At 38.2% G+C, this 23,005-nt stretch overlaps 1 protein-coding gene across 1 annotated transcript in view; it reads left to right on the top strand.

The window, feature by feature from the left end:
* Positions 1–1,271, top strand: part of ccser2b (coiled-coil serine-rich protein 2b) — a 50,464-nt gene extending 49,193 nt beyond the window's left edge. The window contains exons 17-19 of the transcript XR_014085059.1: positions 46–268; positions 355–642; positions 1,020–1,271. The gene's annotated coding sequence lies outside the window, so the exon portion shown is untranslated. The remainder of the gene's footprint in view (positions 1–45; positions 269–354; positions 643–1,019) is intronic.
* The last annotated feature ends 21,734 nt before the right edge of the window (positions 1,272–23,005 follow it).

Genomic DNA, 23,005 nt, shown 5'->3' with positions numbered 1-23,005 from the left:
TAAGTTATTGTATGTGTCACACATTTCAATTGTAGTTCTGCACAGGTGTACAAGCTACTGTTCACACTGCGAGCAGAGGCACAGATGCCGAGCAGTCTTTACCGCACTTCCTGTCAACACCTGTGAAATCTGCACTTGGCTCACAATCGAAACGACCTCGCATGGAAGTTGGGAAGGAAGAGGATGATGACTTCAGGATCTCCAGTCCTGCATCTCAGGATTCAAACTATTACCCAGGAGATACAGTCACAAACTTCTCTGACCTGATGTAAGATTATTTTCCTTTTTTTTTTTTTTTTTTTCTATTTAATGCAATATAATGCATTTAACATGATTCTGTTTTTCTTTGAACAGTGACATGGAGTCTCCTTCTGAGTTAGAAGAAGATGCAGAATACATTGTATCTGAAAGCGCTCTCAGGGAGATTTTTGAGAACTGCCCCGTCTGCGAGAGACACTGCATAGTACATCTGCGCAGATGTGGAACAGTTGTTGCTTTCAAGCAGGACTGTCCGCATTGTTTTTTCACTCGGAAATGGCAGAGCCAGCCAACGTTGGAGGAAATTACCACAGAGTAATTTGGAGTTCTCAACGGCAGTGTATTTCAACGGGGCGAGGAGGATCATAAACACCATTTGAAAGGGTAGGTTTCATTATTACAGCATAACAGGGTTTCCTTCAGTTTATTGTAAGCCTGGCGGGCCACCAGGCTATCTATAGTTTATTTATTTAATTTGTTTTTAAATGTTTAAAAAAAAAAGTTTTAAGTCTTTTTACTTGATGTTCAGGTATTAGTCTTCCAATCTTCCAGTAAAACATAATTATCAAGAGATATTTTAAAATTTCCTGTCAACTTTAAACATTTTTTAACTCAAAAACACGGCGGGCCGCTTGATGAATGACTGCTTGAGCATCACAACCACCAGGCTTTGCAAGTTTTCTGGGGGAAACCTTGCACGAGTATCTAAATTATATGCTAAACATCATTTCTGACATATTTTTCAATTATGTTTTTTGTAGATGAGCTTTACGGTGCACCGGTGCGATACGCTTAGGAGGCAGAGGATGATGGGACGCCGAGATCTAATCCAGCTTTGCTTGGGAACCAACATGGCTTCCGCAAGAACAACAACCCAAAATCTATCTCCAAGGAATTGCCAGCACCAACTCGCAAAACTAAGATATGCCAGAAATCTGAAACGTCTGTAATTATAAGAAATTGTAAATATTATAACTATTAAGGATTGTAATAAATGTTTGTACATTTTGAAAGTTTTTTTCCTATTTTCTGAAAACATACTCTAAAACTTCTCCAGAGAAGTTCATTACCACTCTATATTGTTGATATTTTTTAGCAAGTTTACTTGAAATCCAGGAAGGTATCTGATGCAATTTAGTTCTGCAGGCAGCTGATAAATCCTCCACACCTTACAGGAAAAATAATGTCAGTTTTTGTTTTTCCTGGAAAACCCCCAAAACAAAACCTTGGCATTTTTTGCCAGGAAGTGGTTAGACGTCCTACTCATTCTGTCTAACCAAATAGGATTATACATTTGACAGAAAATACTAGTTTAACTTGCCTCAAATACAGTTCTAGATAATTAATGACATACACATTTCTAAATAAATATGCTGACTAAAACTATTGTTTTAGTCAATTTTGAATGCTTTGAAATGTTCCTATTGGAGAAGAAGGGACACAGCTTTGGGATCTCCTTGCAGCAACCATGATAGAAAGTAGTTTTGCAAATAGAAACGCATTTATCTTTGTATTATTAATTTGACGAATTCAGAGATTTTAGTTCTGACAGGAAGAGAGTAAAATATGTAGGGTTTGCAAACGTTAGTTTGTGAATGAAAACATTCGCATATGTAATTAACCATATCTTCAAATTCACAATTTCCTGAAAAAGCATGGTAGTCGTCAACGTCTGTGAATTTAGCAAAAATATGGTTATGTAAAATATTAAAGTGTGCTTCTTTGACTTTGTTAGAGAGAATATTTGTGAGGAGAGTTTGTAAATGGCACGTAGCATTGTTGTGCTGAAGTGGGATTGTTGGAAATGTAGGAGGCTCTCAAAGAGGCAGGAACCCAATTTCAAGGTTTTAGATACAGCCAATGCACCAAGTCAAATTTGTTTTTCATATGGACAGCATTGTCATCACTGAAGTTGACGTAGTTACTTGACTTTGGTATAGAACCGCCTGGGAAATGCACAATGCTGCCCCTATAAATGTTCTTGTCTTCCTTCCAGCCTTGTTTTCCCATCTTCCCAATGCCTTCCACTTCAAAACGATCACTCGTCTTGTTGTTTCCCGACCTCGGTGAGATCCAGTCTGAGCATTGCACATTCAAAACCTTTGATCACCTTCATCTTAGCTTGAAGCTGGTTGTTTTTGATCATGCAGCCGCAGAGCTCCTCCAACAAAGCCCCCTCTCTAATCACTGTAAATACTTATCCAATGAAACACTGTAGCTGAAGCATCTTCAAGGCCCGCGCTCTTGTTTGGATCATTGGCGTGGATTACGGCTCGCTGAGAGACGCTTGCATCAGATCCTCGCTGTTTGGGGGAAAAAAAAAAGTGAACAAAGCCAACACTGCTAAGCCTTCTTTAAACCTACAGCGCTTAGCGGGTCTGAGATTTCATTTCAGGGAAGAAACGCACATATAAATGTGTCTGCATGTGCTTCACAGCTGGGACGTCTTTTCAGCGGGAGACTCCAGATGCACGTCTTATTAATAAGGATGAACCTCCTATGAAATTCCCCCTCGATAACAAGAAGGAAGAAAATCTAGTTCACACACTTTAAAGTCTACAGTCTCAACCTTGGTCTGAGGACTTTCTAGCCTGATTGTACAACTTGAAAAGAAAGCAAAAGTGTGTTACTATTTGCTTGGCGTTCATTTAGGTCAACAGTACTGTTTAATAAGGGTTAGGGCTAGTGGATGTTGTAACTATAGCTGGAACACCAGAGTCACCACTTAATATTGCTATAGATATGTATTAGTGAGAGGTATGAGAAGCATTTCTTTCAAAAATTAACACTTTCAGTGTGGATTCTTTGTAGAAAAAGTTGATGGTCAGATGAGAAAGACTGAACCGTTGGTTCACAGTGAGGAATGTTTGGATTAGTGAAGTTGAGGTTTGCGAACCGTTGAAGCTGCCAAACATGAAAACGATTATGCTAATACTTTTAGCCAAGCTAGACAGTTTATTTTCATACATGTCACACACCCTGTTACAGGTGTCCAGCCCACATGGGCTTACAAGACACAATAAAAACAGCCGGTCAGACATGAATATTCTTCTAAACATAAAGTGTCCTCTTTGAGGTACCAGGCTTTCAAATTAAACTGCTAACTGGAACACAAAATACTTACAATGTCGCATTTTATCCTCATCAGTTAAATAAAAGAAATCCAGATAAACATCAAGTATTTTAGTAAATAAATAATTTCTCAAACTCGAGTACAAAGGACAGTAAAACAAAAAGTGCACTTCAACTCTCAATTTCCCTGAAGTCACAAAAAGAACATTTTCTGTCGTCCTCTGGGACTGAACGAGTTAAAGGGCAGTAAATTGAATACATTAATTGACTAAACTTCAATTCAACAGCTGCTACATGGTTGAAACTCAGACTCAACTGCAGGACTGTGACACCCAAACTGGTTTGGAGAATAGATGAAGAAGGTTGACATGCAGAATGTCTTTTCCAGAAACTAGACTGGAATTAAACCAGTTTAAATGAACTTTACCAATTCTGTCAAGACGACTGGTCAAAGTCTTAGCCAGAACGATGCCAGGAAAACATATGGTGTAACTCACGATGCACCTTGCTCAGGGATTTACAGAATATATATATATATATATATATATATGTGTGTGTGTGTGTGTCGTATAGTAATTCACAAGGATGATGGAAACTTCCAGATTGACACGTTTGTCCACCGATGTTTATCGGTTATTAATGCCAGTAAAAGAAGCATTTCAACGACCTTTGACAGTCTCTAGACCTGAAGCCAATTGAAAATCCTGACCTCTGTAATTGTAAACAAAGGCTTCTGTGTCAAATTAAGTTCTACACTTTACCTGATATACTTGTTTCATGGAACAAAATTCAAATTATTATTTAAAAATCATACAGTGTGAAGTTTCTGGATTTTTAAAGATATTTCACAGTTGTGGTGAAACTAAAAATTACAGATGTCTCCATTTCTTTTTAATTGGAAAAACGTTAAAAAAAAAGAAAAGAAAATGATGGTATATGAAATACTTATTTTCCCCACTGTAAGTAACTTCTAAACCTGCTTGGTTTTGAGAAAATGGTCACCAGTTCATATTTCTTGTGTGCTATGATAACTCACAGAGCCCAACTGGTGTCGCTTTGCATTTGTGGAAATGTCAGGCTTGTGCCAGTTGGTGTTTGCTGCAGCTGAGTATTCCAGTGAGCGGAGCCAGCGTTAAGGATTATACGTTTCCATCACTTTCATATTGTTCTGTGCAGCTTCAGAGGCTGAGCATGGCCTCTAGAGGTTCCCTCGCCATTAGCATATAGAATTCTGATTTTCTCTCTCCGTGATGCAGCCATAAACATTGCATTACGATACACAGTTTGATGTTTCCATCCTAAATTCAGGAGAAAAAAAAACAAAACACAGGTGATGGAACAATCTGTATGCTAGCTGAATCAGAACAGCAAGAGGCGAGGGAGGGGGGGGAAATAAGTGGGGAAAACACGTCTCACTATGCCATGGATGTTTCTTTTTAGTTCTCGTGGGAGCAGTGCGTTTCTGCAGGGCAGACGAGCTCCTCGTCTTAACAAGGAGATTGTGTGTGTTAGAAGTCAGCCTTCGTTTTCTGCTGGGTCTCAGAGATACGGGAGACTGCAGAACAGCTGAGAAGAGCTGCTAACCATGAAACCATGGCAACATCAAAACCTCAAACATGCTGCGGCAAAAAAAAAAAGAAATTCCAAAAGCGAAACAGCACTCGCAGGCTCCCGGTGTTTTCATGTAATGTACAAATGATGCTGTTGTTTTCTGTCTGTGAAAGCTGTTTACTCAGCTGCGTCTTTCTGTAGGTTTGCATTTTTCATGCAGTGAGACGTTTGTGTTGTACCAGACTGTATTTCTGGAGATAAAGAGGAAAAAAATACTGTGTTTTTGGAAACTAATCCTGCTTTAATGTGCCAAGAGCCGACAGAATATCACTTTACCACCCGGAGAAGGATGCTCAGTTTTTTTTTTATTGACACCCAGATAAAGCAAAGATGAGACGCATAAACACATCTTAAGTTACCTGCAGTGACTTTTTATTTTTGTTTACATCTTTTTTTTTTGTTTTAACTTGACAGGGTTCAGACTACATAACAATATAGGAAGGGCAGAGCCCCTTAGTAACAGATGTATGTACAGATCTATTCAACTGGAACCTATAAGTGAGAATTGAAGATGTTTAAAATAAAGATTATAAAGTTAGTAGTAAAATAAGATTTGTTTGCAGAAGGCAGTGAAAACATGACCCACTAAAGGACCTGTTGAAAGTAGGTATAATCTGGACTTTGACTGTGCGAGGAAACGTCCTCAAAGGCATTTTGTTCTCATTACACGCAGAGGCGTATTACCGGGGCTACCCTCTTTCCCAGCTAATGGTGGGTCCTCTTTGTAATGGTCTGGTTTGTCCGTTTAATTGGTCACCGACTCACCACATTTATTGTATCCAAGGGTCTGATTACACTCTGCAGGGCAACCAAAACATTAACACCAAGGTTTATGCCTCTAACAGTGACGTCGATAGGGGTAAACCTTCACAATAAAAGCTTTCTCCAGGTATAAAGCGCTCTGAACTTTAAATTGAATAAAGCTAATTAACAGCGAGCGAGGGAATTTCAAGTAATGGCATAAAGGTAGGCGAATTTCTGAACCATTCAAAATCTTAATTCAGACGATTCAGATGATTTACTTTTAATCTTGCTCCCTGCTTGTTAGGAAACTATGAAAGCAAACTTGACACAAATTTCATGAGGCTAGACCAAACTATGATCACAATCTGTTTAAAAACACATTCCCTCTGTCAGTCTGGTTATCATAAATATGTTGTGCTTTTCAAACACATTGAGGCCGTTGTAATGGAAATCATGCTGAGCACAGTTCGTTCTGGGCACCTCAGTCAATAATATTGAACATTTGCTTTAAACTGAGGTTTTTAAAACCGAGAACTTCACCAGTGTCTAGTTGTGAGCTGATGTTTGCTGTGTTGTGCAAACATCTGTTTTTACGTAGTCCCCTCACGTAAATGAGAAAATACACGCTGCCTCCAAGCTGAATTTCAGCTCTGGAGCTTGGTTTGGAGAGGCTGTTTATTCCATCGCAGAACAGACGAAAGTGGAACCATAAGTAAAAAAAACTAAAAAAAAAAACCTAACATTTAATTTCTTATCTATCAGAACTACAGTATTTGATGACAATATTAAAAATAAAAATCAGTCAACAAAAGTTAAACAAGTAGCTTATAAAAATCAAAAACAAACATTAGAGAACAAAGAACAATATCCGCATTTATACAGACCTATGATATTGTGAAGGAAAATTAATGTATATTTTTAGATTGTTTTCAGCACCAATGTGCTTCATGGGATTTAAGAAAAAACACATTCTGACCATTTGCAGAGTCGGCCTTGAATAGACCAACCATTGATGAAACCTGATGGCCAACCTGGCCACCTCCCATAACTTCTGTAATTCTGGTCATAAAATAACCATCAAAGGTGAAATATTTGTATTAAATGTGCATGCCAGCCTGGTTCTGAAGCAGAAATATGATGTGAAGCCTCACATTGCAAAGCTTCCCATCTGTATCGCTTAAAGAGAACCTTCTCTGCAAGCGTACAAGCTGCAAAGTGAAGAAGCACTTCCAAAATCAGGTAGCGTTCTTAAACCATTTTATATTGTCTGACAAAATACTGAATCATCACTGCAGCTTTTCAAGGAGGGCGGGGGACAAAAAAATGTGTTTAGACTTCATTTTCCTCATTTCCACCTCCACTCTGATATCAGCAGTCATGGGATTCCGCAAGTGTTCCAACGCAGCCGCCATTTGTGAGAATCAGAGTATCTATGGGCTTTCATTGTATTTTATGCAGTCGTGGTGATTGCACAGATACCCGAGTGTGCACGGGTCACAGCCGAGGAATAAAAGACGAGACTCCGAATGTGGGGAAGAATCGATCTTACTCTTCAGGAAGCCCTCTGGGAGGACAAAAGGAGCCACTTACGGAGCGGATGCATGAATAATGTGCAGATGATGTTAAAGCAGGACGCCTGGTTCCTGACGCAGCTGACCTCTCTCAAAATCCTCACGTCTGCACAATACATAAACAATGCGCCGCAGAGGGCTTCCATTTCTCATTGACTCGGCTTGTCTCCGGTTTGTTAAAGGCGGTGAAACCTGCCCTGACCCAGGAGACGACTCCTTAAAGATGCCATCTAATCTCATGTTGTATATCGTGGAACAAGTGCTCCAGAAGGCACCCGGCTGCGTTATTTGCCACTGCAGACGCAGACGCTGTTGCAAGGCGAGCCAGGATGGAAAGAGAATGAGAAAAATAAAAGCCACGGGAACCGGGATTGGGAAATCATTTCATGTTTGACTTTGTTTGAGGAGAAGACGGGCAAATAAGGTCTTCCGACGTTCCAAAACCCTTCTTATTCATTAAACCCGTGGCTGACTTGACAGTCGCAGTTAAATTCTTGTTTGGTTAGGATCAAACGTCATGACAGGATTTTCTTGTGGTGTCGAATGTTCCCTGGTAACAGAAGTATCAAATATTAATTTAATCCGCAGATTTGTTGTAGCAGACTGATCCCGTCACTCAGCTGGGCGCCTGTCTTAGTATTTAGTGTTTGTACTAAGATCTGAAGTATTTCTATATGCAGATTTCAGAGGTTAGAGCTGCGTAATATTTGAGTAGTTGAATATAATTCGATATTCTTTGGCATGTCACGCTGGCATATATCCGTTCTAGCTTGGGTACACCATTCAAATGAAAAAAAAAAAATGTAGTGTGCTGGTTAAACAACTGGGTCTAATAAAACCTTTTTTTTTTTTTTTTTGCAACAACACAATTTCTCAGGAAGACTTCTTGTGAGTGGTGTTACCACTGCAAGTAATGAGCAACCTGTTGCTGCTTCCTGTTGCTGCTTGTAAAATGTTGCTTTCCAAAATAAATGACCCCTTCAGTAAAAGGTGCCCTGTTACAGAAATATGGGCAGCCTGGTTTGCTGAAGAGTGAAACTTTTAAATGTGAAAAATACAGTGACTGGCTGTACTGATGTTGCGTTATGACGGAAGAAACAAATCAGTTTTGGGAAAACCCAGCAGTGCTGCAGGCTGGCAGAAAGATTACAGTCTGGTTGTGAACATTTTTATTCTTTATGAAAAATGTTTTTTAAGTTTAATTTCTAAATAATTTTGTTTCGTACTGAAGAATTACAAAGTTTTGTATAATTTATGTAAAATGTAAAAAAACATAGTAACATTATATGAAGGGATGTTCATGAGACTGACATGATGCTGTCATAAACATAATATAACACCTGTTATGAACATGGAGTCTTCATGAATGTTTACGACTGTTGTCATGAAGTGTAATTTGGTAAATAATGACACTTTTAATGAGTTGTACTAAAAGTTGCATTAAAAGTCCATTAAAATGACCAACTTTGCATTATTCTGTAAATAATGACAAGTTTAATGCAACTTGCATTCAAAGTCCATTAAAAGTGTCAACTTTGTCATTATTTACCTAATGACTCGTCATGACAACAGTCATAAACATTCATAAAAACTCCTTCATGTTCATAACAGATGTTATGTCATGTTTATGACAGTATTATGTCAGTCTTATGCACACCCCTTCAAATAAAGTGTCACCAAAAAAAAAGACAAATTAACAAAAATACATTTTTCTGTAACTGACAAGCATAGCTGCTTTGTAAAACAGACAGGCTTTCAAACTTGCTCGAAAAAAGAAAATATTCTCAATAAAATAAAATCTGGATTTTAAATGTGCATTTTTTTGTATTTATTTCACTGGGTTGTGGAAGGGCTGAATACAAAAAGGCTTGGAGACTCTCTTCTGATGCATAAATACATTCTGATGTGGAGAATGTTCTGGACACAAATCGACGGGGTTACGTTTTATGAATCTTCGCAAACCTATAGAACTTGTAGAATTATGGGAAATTGCCTATGGGCGCATAATGATAGATATTTTTGTATAGTTTTGCGCTTATTTCCGTTCATCATGAGACCTTGTTGCATCGTTACACAGTACACTATATCTCTTCGTTTGCTCGAGCTCCTCGAACATTTCCCTTCTCACCTCCCGTGTCTCACTCAGCCCACGGCCTCACGAGTCCTTCGCCACGTTTCCTTTACTTGAGGCAGATAAAGGCTCTCTGGTCCTCTTTTAGTTGTAGAGAGGGAAAGCAGCCTTCAGAAATCTGTGCGGCGCAACATATTTTTGCAGGACTACCTTCTGAAAACATTTGTTGACCTCCAACACAGTGTTTTGTTGAGACGCAGAGTGAGGTTTAAGTCGGTGAGCACTCTCCTGAAGTGCAGGCTCATTCCATCCCCTGCCGGACGCTCTTGCCCTCCCCGGCTGACAAAGCAAACAACAAAAACCTCCAATCCGTGTTCTCTTTCTGCGGCCGCTCGATAAGGGAGCCGCAGGGCGGACTCCGGCTGTGGCATGTACTCATTCAGGGCTGAAACACGCCACGCATTGAGGTCGTCTATCGCTGCTGTGCTTTGCAGACACCCTCTCAGCCTTCACAACAAAAGACTATTAATAAATCTTGTATTCGGGGCCGGCTTTCAGTCGTTTGAGGTATTTCCATAGAGCAATCTGTTGATGTTGGCCACCTTTCCAAACAGCCAACTGTCATACACTTAGAGGATGCGTGTAGTACAGAAATGTACATTTTGTTCATTCTGTTTTTTATTTATTCCTCTGAAGCTTTTCAGCTGCACCACCTCGTCTTCTTCCCAAATTTGTATGAAGATTTGGTTGGTGCTTTTCGTCTGTATCCAGAACCTTTTTCTTCCAAAATGTATTACCTCTAGTACTTCAAAGTTTTTTATTTTTATTTTTGCCCTGGTCTGCCATGTTTCCATTTTTTGTACTTGCAGAATCCAGGAGAAGCCAGGTCTGACGCATATGAAACTATTTATTCTACCACCTGCAGGTTGACTTTTTTTTCAGCTAATGAACTATAGAAATGAACAATAAAACAATTACTTAGATAAATGAAGTTACGTTTTAATCTTAGATTTCATCGACCATTCTCTAAAACGCAACAGTTTGTGGGTGCAGAAACGCAAACAGTAGCTGGAGTTTGGAAAGATAATTTTTACACATTTCTGAATGTAGATACCATGAAACAACAGGGATGTAAAAATTCATCTCAAAGGTGTTGATGCTCTACTGAACCTTTGTCTGGACCTGGTTCTGGTTTTGCAGTGCATTGTCCTCTAATTTAAAAACCGCAGCTTATTTATTAAACCAACCAGAAATTTGTACCTTTTTGTACTAAATGTGATTCACAGTCCACAGCAGCTCTTCCATGGTCATGCAAATTCCATTTCCTCGCTGACCTTTGACCTCATTCTGCTCTTAAATCTTCTGCTTCCCTCCCAGATGAAATGAGAGAAGCTACCTCGTACGCGTTCGGAGGGCTCTGCTGCGAAACAAGGTTAATCATTCAGTAACAGATTTTTTTACTGTGACCCTGTGAACCCTCAGACTCACAGCAAGGTCCAACCTTTCAACTCAATTAGCTTCAATCCTGGCCCTGCGGGTAAAATGTGGGGCTGCTGGGAATTCAGAGGAATATTTGTTGAATCTTTTTTATTACTGTTATTATTGTTATTATTATTTTCAATGTGGAGTTAAAATATTCTTTGTTTGTGTGTTTGGTTGAGGAAAAATAACTAAGACAGCGATTGATCTCAATGATGTAGAATGACCATTTATACAATCTATTGTCTTTTACAGTGGACCCCTGCCGGTCTGATTCAGTATTTGCAGATTTTTTGTGGAGCACAACTTTCAATTCTAGGAAAATTCTGAGATTTTGAGATTTTGAAAAAAAAAAAAAAAAATATATATATATATATATATATGAATATTCAACCCAAATACTGGATGGTTATTTCTAGGTAACAAGTCAAAATTCAGAACATATAATGAAAATTGCCTTTCTTTTTTTTGTTGTTTTTTTTTACAGAGGAGAACATTTTTCAGCTAAAAAAGTCTGACAGCCGACTAGTTTTAAAGCTATTGTTGCATTTTAACAAAGACAGAAAATTAATTGTAATTGAAATATTATTTTAATATAAGTTGGAACAACAGATTTAAACTTATCATTATGTACAATGTTGAGATTTAAGCTCTGACAGGTAAAATATTGAATATTTTCTCGTAACAGTGGAATTTTCATGCTGTAAGGTAAACCATAATCAGCCTAAATTTGTCAATTCATGCAGAACTTACCCACAAGGTAGGACTGTTAAGCCAAGAAAACATATTTCACAATTTTTCCTATCTTATGCAGACTTCAGGTTGTTTTAATATATGAACGAGTTCACTGTCTCCGAGCAGAACCAAAGACGGAAACATGATCATTAGTTTCTTGGTTACGTGAAGTTTGTCCTCTCTGTTAATTGAATCTAGCAGTTCTTTAGGCACAGTGTGAGTGCGGGACACATCCCTGGGGAAAATAAACTGAGAGAAGCACCGGAGAAATAAGGAAATCTTCTGCCGAACCGTGGAAATGAAGCTCTCCGACTGTAAAATTAATTCTTCTGCTTGAGAACTCAGTTTCGTCAAAAGCTAACAAACAAAAATAAACTAAAGTCTTGGCAAGGATTAATTACTGATGAGTAGAGGAGCTCAAGAATAAAGTCAACACTTGTGTGAAATGAAATTTCCTCCCTCCTCCCCTCACGCTAGAAGTTTTGTACCATGGAGGCTAGTTTCTTAATTTTGCTTTTGTGTAGACTGCAAACATTTGGACTTGGCATCAAAAATGTGTAGAATTTTTAAGGATTTTGCTGCTGCAACTTTTTTATTTCTTTCTCCTTGTGCACTTTTCCAAATGGGGCAAATATTAAATTAAAATTTTTTTTTTTTAAAAAAAGCTGAAAATTAGCAGAAATATCCTATAGTCCTTCAGCCAATGTGCTTCCAGCGACTCTTTTGTCGAGTCATGTTTCTGACTTTCCTGCAGTTTTTTTACGAGCCCTGGAATGTCTCCTGTCAGGTGTCCTTTATGCGTCTTTGCAGCAACGGCGTCTGTCAAAATTTATGGCAGATGTCTCCCTCGCTTGTGTGGCAGTTACAGGTTGGATGATATATGTCTGTGTGTTTAACTGCTCCTCCACGATGTCCTGAATCTCCTCTCTGACTTGGGTTTTATGCATCCAGGAGAGAAAAGATGCAGTCTCCTTTTTTGTGTGTGTATAAAAGAATCACAAGATTGATGATTGATGACTGATGTCATTCCTTCTGTTGAGCATTACAGAGGGAAATGACATTAAAATCTTTCATTCTGTACTGATATTTTAGAAGCTATTTTGTCTTACTTTTAGTCAGACTTTTAGTAACTCCCCTTGTCATATTGGTAATCTAGCCATGGTTGCACGTTGGCACAAGGAACTGTCAATATTAGCTTGGGTGACTGAGTATTTTCATGCATTCATTTCTCACCTGGAGTACAATGAGAACTACAATGCATTTAGTACAATGCAATTCTTCCATTGACAAGATCATCTACAAATGGACACATTTATTTTGCCCTCATTTCACTGTTTTTTTGTCAGTAGAGTGGTCTTGCCACTGCCAATCAATGAAGCTTCCTGTTTGCTACATTAAAAGTGGCATGGATGATAACTCCTTAGAAAACAACGGCTCTTGGACTAACACTAGAAGAACGTTTCTCGTATTAAAAAAACTAAAACCACATGTTAAACTGACGTTTTTACTGGTTTGTGTGGATAATCAGTTAGGCTGCAGTTCAGTTTTGTTACAAAAAATAAACTCAGTGTAGTTTCATCCTTTGTTGCCTAACTGCATTAAGACTATTTTGCACCGTTTTTAATTTAATTTAGAGAAATACAATCTTCTGACTTTTTGTGACATAATCAGTTCATTTCCGTTAACATTTCTCATCAAAAAAAAGGTTTTAGGAGAACAAAAAGGTTTTCTAACAGTGTATTAATTAAATGTTACAAACTGGGATTTCTGTAAATTGGATAAGGGTAATGTCATGAAACCTGGTATAAGCATGTGAGATCTGTCCAGGTACACGCAGAAAACGGAATAAAGGCCTGAGAAATAACGGTAAACCTGGTATAATGATTTAATGATGATTATGGTTTGTAACAAGTTTAAAATAATAATAACACATGCCAATGAAGGAATGTCTGTAATGTATAATCAAAAATATATGTTCTGTACTTTTAATCAGCTGAATGTTATAATACAGTATGGAAAGTGAGGTTTGAACAACTTAATTGTTGTATAATAAGCATTGATTATTAAAGTTTAAAGATAATGAGTGAGGAAGAAACATACTGAAGTAAAATGTCGACAAAGTAAAACATTGATTATGTTTTGTAAGACAAAAATTACTTAGAAGGAGAAACAGTGGAGAATGAGTCATTTCTGAGCGAGGGCGCAGCAGAATCAGAAACAGATGGTCAACGGAAAGTATCGGGGATGTGGTAATGAGGTATGAATGAGTCATAGGAGAGTTGGGGAAGGTAGGGACTTTCCACAGACAGTGAGACGCAGTGGGAAGGTTCTACAGTAACACAGACCTGCCCCATAGACCGCCCTGAGTTGAGAGGGCTTAAAAGCTGGAGCACAGGGGAGGCAAGGGGTTCTTCGTCCGCGGCGCAGAAGAGGAGCCAACAAGAGGAAGCAGGCTAAAGACCAGCAGAGGACTACACCCCGGGACTGAGGGAAGCTCCCAGACTTCACGCCGCCTAGAAGGGACGAGTTCCACCAGCCACTGACCCTGATTCCAGATCCGGCCAACTCCTCTACCTCTATCCAACGCTCTCAATTCTGTCTCAGCTGACTTGGAGAAGAGACGGAGGGCGTTTAATGACAAAGATTCTGCACGTTATAAGGACAACGTACGGTTTTGCTCCGCTTCTCTTCAGAAAAGAGGACTTTGCTCCGGCTGGACAAAGACTCTGACCAAGGACATCTAAAGATTACACCTGCCGAGACCAAGAACCATCGGGTATGAGTTGACCAGCTTCCCCCAAAGCCTCGCTCAGTAAACTTGGTGACACAGGTTAGGGATAAGAATAAGGATAGGATGTGATTGATTTTAATTTGATTTTATTATATTTTTACCTCTTTTATAACCCTTGGGAATTTAACCTGTTTGTCATATGACCCTGCTAAAGCTTGCTTAATACAATTATATTCTAAAATTCCAATGAGAATGGTGAACAGTGAGTTTAATTGAGTCAGTCTTAATTATTGTTGGTTCTCCTAAATATGGTAAAGTTAACATACATGATTCTAGAGATAGGCCGGCTTTGTGTTTTCCTCTGGTGAGTGTTAAAATAATGACCCTGGGACTTAAATCTAAGTCACTGAACTTGATCTAGCCGTTAACAAGTGCCGTTATTTTAGGAGAGGAGCTACCGTTAACAGGAGTGGTTGTAGGGGTTATGCAGCTGTGAGGGCTACTCAGCTGATTGCTCATCAACTGTAAAGGGTCATAACTTCTGGATCGAAGGTAGTTAGAGCTAGACGAGTCCTTTCTGACCCCAGTTTAGATAGATAATTCTCCACAAACTGTCGCTAGGGTAGTTTTGGGGATTTTCCGGACCTGTTAGATAGAGAACTGGGCAGTAGTGAGTCTGAAGAGTTGTGAGGCGTAGGCGGGACTTACTATTGGGTAGTAACAAACAGTAAGTACATGTGAATTGAACATTACGTCGTCTTTGTGCAAAATTCTCCGTCTCTTTTATGTTGTGATGGATTCTCTCCTGCTGGTCATCACTCATTGATCCCAGATTCTCAGGAAACCGATTCATGTGAGAACAAGTCATGCATTTTGATGCTCGTGTTGCAGCCATAGTTTTTGGATTCAGCTCATCAAAATTACCCTAATACAGTTAAAAAACCCCAGACAAATTTTTTTTTGGCTGTTGACTCCAGTGTAATCAATGATAATGTTCAGAATATCTCTTGACTAATGTGATATTTTTCTAGCTATTCTATGATACAGAATATCATAAAGTACTATTTGCTTTGTAGAGTAGTCTGGGGATAGTGGGAGTTCTGCTCTCCTTTAGACAGAAACAGTTTATCATCGGTCTCCATTAGAGATGTGCCGATCAGGTTTTTTCCTGCCGATTCCGATCACCCATGACGGCCGATCACCGATACCGATCACATAATAATAATTTTTTTTAATCATAAGCTCTACCGTTTACATTATATGGAAAAAGAAACCATAAATTCACCTTAATTTAGACAAAAACTTGTTTTTAATAACTTTTTACAAGAAAAAAAACAAAACAGGCATTGTGCAAATTGTACTGCTATCAGTAATACTATCTTTAACAGACTGAAAACATATGGAGGCTCTGAAGCGGCTAAATAAGAGTCAAAATAAAAGCTCTCAACATTGCCAAAAAATTCAAGTATAAAACTTGACATTCAAAGGCAAATACAGGTTCCATTACAATAAACAATCCTGAGTTACTGAATGAAAACTTCCTGATAGCATGGCGGCTAGCTGATTACTGCTAGTTCTGAGTGGCTGTTTCTGACTGAGTGGAGTAATTATGCAGAACAGAGAAGAGATCGATTATTTTTTCAGAGATTATCTGTCTCGTGTTAGGACAGCAAAAGTTTTAATAAGTATGTAAAATGTATTTTTTTAAGTTAGATGCTGCAGCTTTAAGCAGAGGTTCAGTGTGAGAGTCACTACCAGGTGGAGCAGAAGCGGTGCTCTGTCTGTGAAATATTACTACCTGTAGCGCGTAGCAGCGGTTCAACAGCGAGAGCAGAACCAGCGTCTTACATCGCAGCTTGAAGACTTAAATAATTTTGCGGGTTATTTAGCTTTCTGACCGTCATGCTAATCCGGGTGAGTGTTTGTAGCTGTGCACTGCTTTACCTGCTATCTGATCCTCCATATGTCTTTTTTACTGCAGTGAGCCTCGATGTAGCCAAACTCTGTCAAGTATGGTATTGTTTTTATACCATATTAGATTAGCAGAAATATCCTTATAGTCCTCACGTGCTTCAATTTTCCACTGCAACACGCAAACTTCCCCATTCACTCAGTGCGTTATAGTTCCACACCACATTGCTTACAATTTCTTGCTGCGCGTTTGCGCAGTGTGAAGGAAAGAGGAGACCAGCTGCACAGGCAGGCTGCGAAATGAGATGCAGGTGGTCGGTTTGTGTGATCGGCAACAAGAGACCGTGATCGGCGATCACCGAGCATACACTTTTTCACGGAAATCAGCCGATTATGATCGGTGGCCGATCGATCGGCACATCTCTAGTCTCCATATAATGCACACGTACTTCCATCAAAAGTTTGACCCAAGCTGCAAAACTACAATTCAGAATTCGTTTTGAAAAAAGCCTCCCGAGAGAATGAATTTACAGCTAACCAGCTCCAGGTGTCAAAAAAAATAAATTATTAAGAGAAGACTGGAGAATTAAGGACGTTTGCAGGCTGGCATTTGGCTGACTCTGACTCGTTTCAAGATGAAAGCTGATGGTTCATTAGAGAATATCAGCCTTAGTGAGCCAGTGTTTAACAAAAGAATTTATACTGTTCAATATTTTTTTTAATCTGTTTTCATCTTTATAACACCATTCTATCCAATGCTGCCAGTGGGAGAAATATCAAAAGAAAAATAATCAGGATGTTTTCACCTCTGAGGTGTAAACTGCTCTCCGGTGAGTTTTAACTCATGTACATCTCCCCCGTCGTGTAGGAGGAAACTCCTTTTTAATGATCTGAAACCAGCTACTTCAGATTAGAGCTGGGATTTTTTATTGCCATTTCTGGCAGAACTTTATCACACTCCAAGTTCCTTGTTAGTATCTTGGTGGTTCAGTTCTACTTCATCCAACAAAGACCATGTAAATGTGCAAAGCTTGTTGTTCATACAGGACAAAAATGTGCAAAATCATTGAAATTGGATTGTTTTTTTACCAAAATATTACAGCCACTTAGTAACACAATGAACACACATTTTACAGCTGTGCTATGTTTTCTATCATTTGTGGGTCATTTTGCTGTTCATTTGAGTCTTACCTGAATGTTATATTTTTTTAACCCTTTCACACGCTGAATGATATTGATCTTGTTTCCCCATTTGTTGAGTTTTTGTTTTTTTCTGATTAGGGCATGATGTATTGCTTTTGAGATCATCCTGTCTACTGCTTGTTACCAGACTGGTTCTAATTGATGACTGATGATTGTACGGACTGTGTCTGAATAAATCAACGTTTCCTTGATGTAATTACCATAGTAAAAACTGAACCCACCAAAAAAACTGTAACTGTAATTTTACAATCTTCAAACCAGAGGTTGTACTACTCATTTTGACTAACGGAGTCTAAAACGTCCCGTCATGATCTAGTTTTACGCATCAATTTTAAATTTTTTTTTAATGAGGGCGAGAGCATATTCAATGATACTTAATTTTCATTCGTTTTGATTTTCAATCCAAACAAGTTGAACAGGAAGTCCTCATTGTGCCATCACACATTAATAAGCACATGAACACAGTGACTGCAACCGAACAATTAAAATATGAACAGTTATCCTGCTGCGGCCTGAATATGGTTTGATCACGCTGCCTCACAACCACCCCATCTTCACCGGCAGCAGCTGTTGCTTTTCTTCCACGTTTTCTTGGGAAGATTTTATATCCGTCCAATTACAGATTTAAAACAATCAAAGGAAAATTGGTTATCTTTTTATAGATTATGTTCAAATAAAACTAGCTTCTTTGTTCCTACCAAAAAGAGCTACATTAATTTCCACAAAAAAAAACAAACAAAAAAAAAAAACCACATGACCACACGTTACCCCCTGCGGTGCTGTGCGCTCTGAGGCAATCCCGAGCAGCAGACATGAAAACACCTTGTTCGCTGTGATCCTCCATTTCTGTTTCTATTGAATCACGTTTTAAAGCCAATCATTTTCATCAAAGAAATTCCAGTTGGCCCCATGGCACCGACCACCAATAGTCGGGGGGGGGACTTGACAAAAACCAGCCCGGAACATTACAACATCAAATACGGAGAGTTATCTCTGTTCAAGCACGAGGGTTTTTTTTTTTAACCACCTATGCTGTTCAGAAGAGAGGCAGTGTGACTGAAGAGGCCCCAAAACGACCGTAAAGCTTTGGTTCACTTCCAACAGAACCCTCAGTGCTTTGTTCTGTGGAGAAGTGGAAGGTGCTCTCGTGGTTACGAGCTCTCTCTATGTCTGAACAATTATACATTTCCCTTTTGTCTTCTTCAAGGTCTCAGAGGGATAATAGTTGGAGATTTTCCTTCGTGCAGGGGGAAAAAAATTATTTTATGAATTTAGATTCATATGCAAGGATGGAAGAACAACATTCTGTCCAAGAGGCTCATCCAGCAGAAGTTTCATGTTTTTTTATTTTGGTCCTTCAACATATCTAGACACAACTGTAGGAGCTGATTAACAGTAGAATTTGTATTTTCGTATTCGGCCTGAAATGACAAACGGTCAGTAAAATGTTCAGTTTTACCTCTGGATGTCTTCCATATGATACTTCCCCACCGATTTTAAGTTTTTATTTTTTTTTTGCTTTTTAAGCGATGAGTTAAACGCCTTTGTCAGAAAAATAAAAATAAAAATCCAACAACCATTTAAAAAATACTAAAGACCATTTTGTTCACAACCTGAAGCTTCCAAGTATTTTTATAATCACACATCATTTTGCGTATCTACAACTTTTTAACCCTGGCTTCAACTTTAGTGTTTTTTTGTTTTTTTTAATTCTCTAATTTTGTTCCAGGCTTTAAGCTCAGGGTTAATTCCACATCAATCAATGTAACTCAAAAACACAGCATAACACTTGATTTCTGTATCTGAGGCTCACGAGCCAAAAAGAAAAAAAGAAAATGTTGAGTTTTCTCATAAAGAATATCTCAAAAGAAACAACAAAAACCCAAATGGAGAACCACGTTAAACTGGGCAGAATATTGCAGCCTTGAGTTGTTTTTAGCTTCAACAAACGAAGTGTACGAAATCAAAGGGACTGAAAGATGAATCTAAAACATTCTGCTTAGGTTTTGGTTATAAAATATATATATATATCAACTGAGGCTTCAACTGGGTTATGAAGATTATAGTGTTGATCCTAAATCTTTTAAAAAATGTTTTTGTCAGCGATTGCTCATGGTTCCACGTTGGCCAGAAAAAACGTTTCCAGATCGCAACAGCAGCAGCAGCAGCAGCAGGAAATTCAAACTCCTCTCCCCCAGAGTAATTTCTCCGCCTGATTAACAACTTTCTCTCATCTATCTTCTGAATTACTAATTACGTAGATAATTAGCAGAAGTGATTCATGAGGCGGAAACATGTAAAAGCAACATTGCGTCGGTTCTGTACAGTAACTGTGAGCAAATTAACACAAAAACAGTTTGTTTTTTTTCTTGTTCAAAAGTTACATATCTCATTTGGGGAATTCCTTTTTGACCCTTACTGTGGTGTTGCAAGGATTAAGCACAACCCACATCTGGGGCCTTAGTCCCCACTTTCCTGTCAATTCACTATCAAATAAAGGCCAATAGAGCCAATAAAACCTTTAAGAAAAAGCACTAATCAGTCTGAGCCAAGAGCTCATGTAACACAAAATATTCAGTATCAGAATTGTTTTTTTTTTAACTGAAATGCATGTGAATGGAAGGAAGTGAATACATTAAATCAGTAATTCTGTTGAGAACGAATTGAAGTCATCTGACCTGAACCTGTTTCTACACTAGACTGGCTCCAACACACCTGAAATCTGTGGAACCAGCAGGGACAATAAACACATTTCACCACTCAAAGCTCATTTTATTAATTTGTTTTTTTTTCTTTTCCTCCCCCTTCTCGCCCTTCCTGGCCTTCGATCATTGCCCTCTGTTCATGGAGTCAACTAAATCAATTCTACTCATTTCTGTTTCTTGGAAGGTAATTTATTCTGTGTTAAGTACCGGTTCCTCCCTCCTCCATTTCCTGTGAAATTGGCCCCCCGTTTGTCAGTGATAAAGACTCAGAGACTTGAGACGTATCGCATTTTCTTTTCCCCTGCCTTCCACGCGCTCCCTCTATTACGCTCCCCATCATTGTCTGAGCTGACACGTCGGGCTGAGCGGCTTTCATCAGATAGTTTTATCTCAGGGAACATGACGGCGACACAGTGGGGAGAATAAACAAAGGCTGGGCAGCACATGGAAATGTGAGTGATGACAGCGTTTTAAATATGGAGCAGGAAAGTGTTGAATACCGAATGTTATTTAAATATTTCTATTAGACTTACCTGACCTCAGATTCAATATGGCTCTTATGTTTATTTTTGAGGTTTTAGCCTTTAGAAAATGTTGTTTTTTTGTTATGTTTTTTTTTTTTTTCACTTTCCACCACCAATGTAATATTTGAGCTTTACATAATGTGATTTTTTTTGCCTTTAACATAATGGAACTTTTAAGTTTTTCTTTAAAAACAGCGTCATAATGCTGAGGTACAACTGAAGAAACCCGAAACAGTCGAGGCCTGACTGTTCTAAAACACGACTTCTTTGATAAAATGTCTAATATCTTTAGTATGCCATCCTTTTCTTCCAAAGCCTAACAGTCATTTATTTTTCTAAAAAAAATAAAAATAAAAAAACATAAAAATGGAGCAATTATTCTTCAAGCTTTTTAGTTCCATGCTGCCTGATGAAATTTAATTATAAGGCACATTTAAAAATAACAGTTGACCAAAGTGCTGTACAACAACAAAAAAATAGAGGTATCCTGGCAACAAAGTTACAGTATCTAGTTGATTTTATATCATGTCTGAAATCCAACATAAAAACTGTTTTTATATTAAGTCAGCAAAAGTCTAGTAAAAGAGGTTCTCCTCTGTTGACCTTTTCTTTTGGCCTGACCTCAGCAATCTAGTGTGGATGTAGGAGATGAAATACCCGTCCACTTACCTGATCTCCAACCCCACATCTTTAGTGATTTTTGAGGAAATCAGCTGCTTTTCTTCTTCCGCTCATCCTTATATTATTTGCTTTGGGATGACGCCAAACAAATGTTCCAGGATCATCTCCACGATTTAATCCTTCTTTAATCCAATCATCCTCAGTATATGGCTGATTCTCTTTATTCTTTAAGCATGTTTTATTTTCACTCCGATTGCTTTGAGATTTCCGTCATGAAGATTGTTATGTTTTTGTTTATTGAGCTACCAGGACATAATCCATTTGTTTGGACTTGGTTTAAATGTTAGAACTGTTTTTTTTTACAGGAAACACCCAGCAGCTTTCTTCACACTCTGTTTACTTTGTTAAATTAATTTCAGAATCAAATCATTCTGTTTTGGCGTGTTCTCCATCAGCTTTAGTTGGTCTTTGAAGCGTGCAAGCTCTCTGTCAACTGCAGACTTTGCTACAGACTTGTGCAGGTTTTTCTTTTAGAAATGCATATTGCAGCGTTATTTACATTACATTTGTGTCCTAGATTAACCAAATCAATTCAAGATTCATTGTCAATTCTCCTGTGCATACAGTCATAGTGCAGCAAAATGAAAGGGTGTTTCTCCAGGGTCAGCATAAGTAATTTAAAAACTCATATATGAAGCTTCTAAATGAAAAGTCATTAAATACAACTTGGATTTTATTTATTTATATACACACACACACACACACACACACACACACACACACATATATATATATATATATATATATATATATATATATATATATATATATATATATAATCTTTTACATAGCAGAAACTTTCAGTTGATAAATATATTTTTTTTAGTTCTCAAGTGAATAAACTAACGGCTGATGATAAATTGATGTGAAAAGAAAGGACAAACATAAGCTTTTTTTTCGCATGAGATTTTTACATTTCTGCCTGAGGCTGTGTATTTCAACCTGTAGGCAAACACGCTCACTAACAACATGAGTGCATACATGAGATTTTGGCTTATGAGGAAAATAATGTGAGAAAGCCTTCCACACATTTACCAACACAACTTTATTTAACCAGATTTAGTGACAGAAAACATTTACCTTAAGGCCAGCAGATGAAAACTACCCTACTACTATGGGAACACACAGGTTGGGTTCTACAGGTGGACAGCCGGTCAAGGCGGCTGTTTACAAACCATGGTATTTTCTGGTCTTTGTCTGAACTAAACAGTTTAATTTATTTACAAAGAAGTTCCAACCAAATCCTCTCAAATGCTGCGTAAATATTTTGACATTCTTTACTTCTCTCTTTGATAAATTGCTAGCATCTGGGTTGATGGTCTTTACCAGATAGTACAAGTATCTTCTGTTTGGCAAATGACTCAGTAGCAGCACCACCGGGTGGTAGACTAAAAATGTTACAGGTAACCAAAGATAAAGACAATGCAAGCTCTTATGGAATGATCATAAGAGTAAATATTCAGTGGAATGGCCACTGAATATTTCTGAGGAACTGAGTTTCTCATTTTTGAGTTGCAGTAAAAGCAGAATTGATGGCATCTGGATTTTGGTTTAAAGTTAAGAACAGTTCATAATTCCCCTCGGTGTAATAACAATTCAACAAAAAAAGTTTTAGTGTTATGCAGAGACTGTAATCTCAAAATCTGGATAAAATCCTATCTGGATCCTGATTCAATACTTTAGCATCTAGCCATTTGTAAATTGGAGTC

The sequence above is a fragment of the Poecilia reticulata genome, chromosome 19 (genome assembly GCF_904066995.2).
Source record: "Poecilia reticulata chromosome 19, P_reticulata-male-v2, whole genome shotgun sequence".
NCBI classification, from domain to species: Eukaryota; Metazoa; Chordata; class Actinopteri; order Cyprinodontiformes; family Poeciliidae; genus Poecilia; species Poecilia reticulata.
The sequence above is the reverse complement of the archived record's forward strand: the minus strand, read 5'-3'. Positions and strand labels throughout refer to the sequence as shown.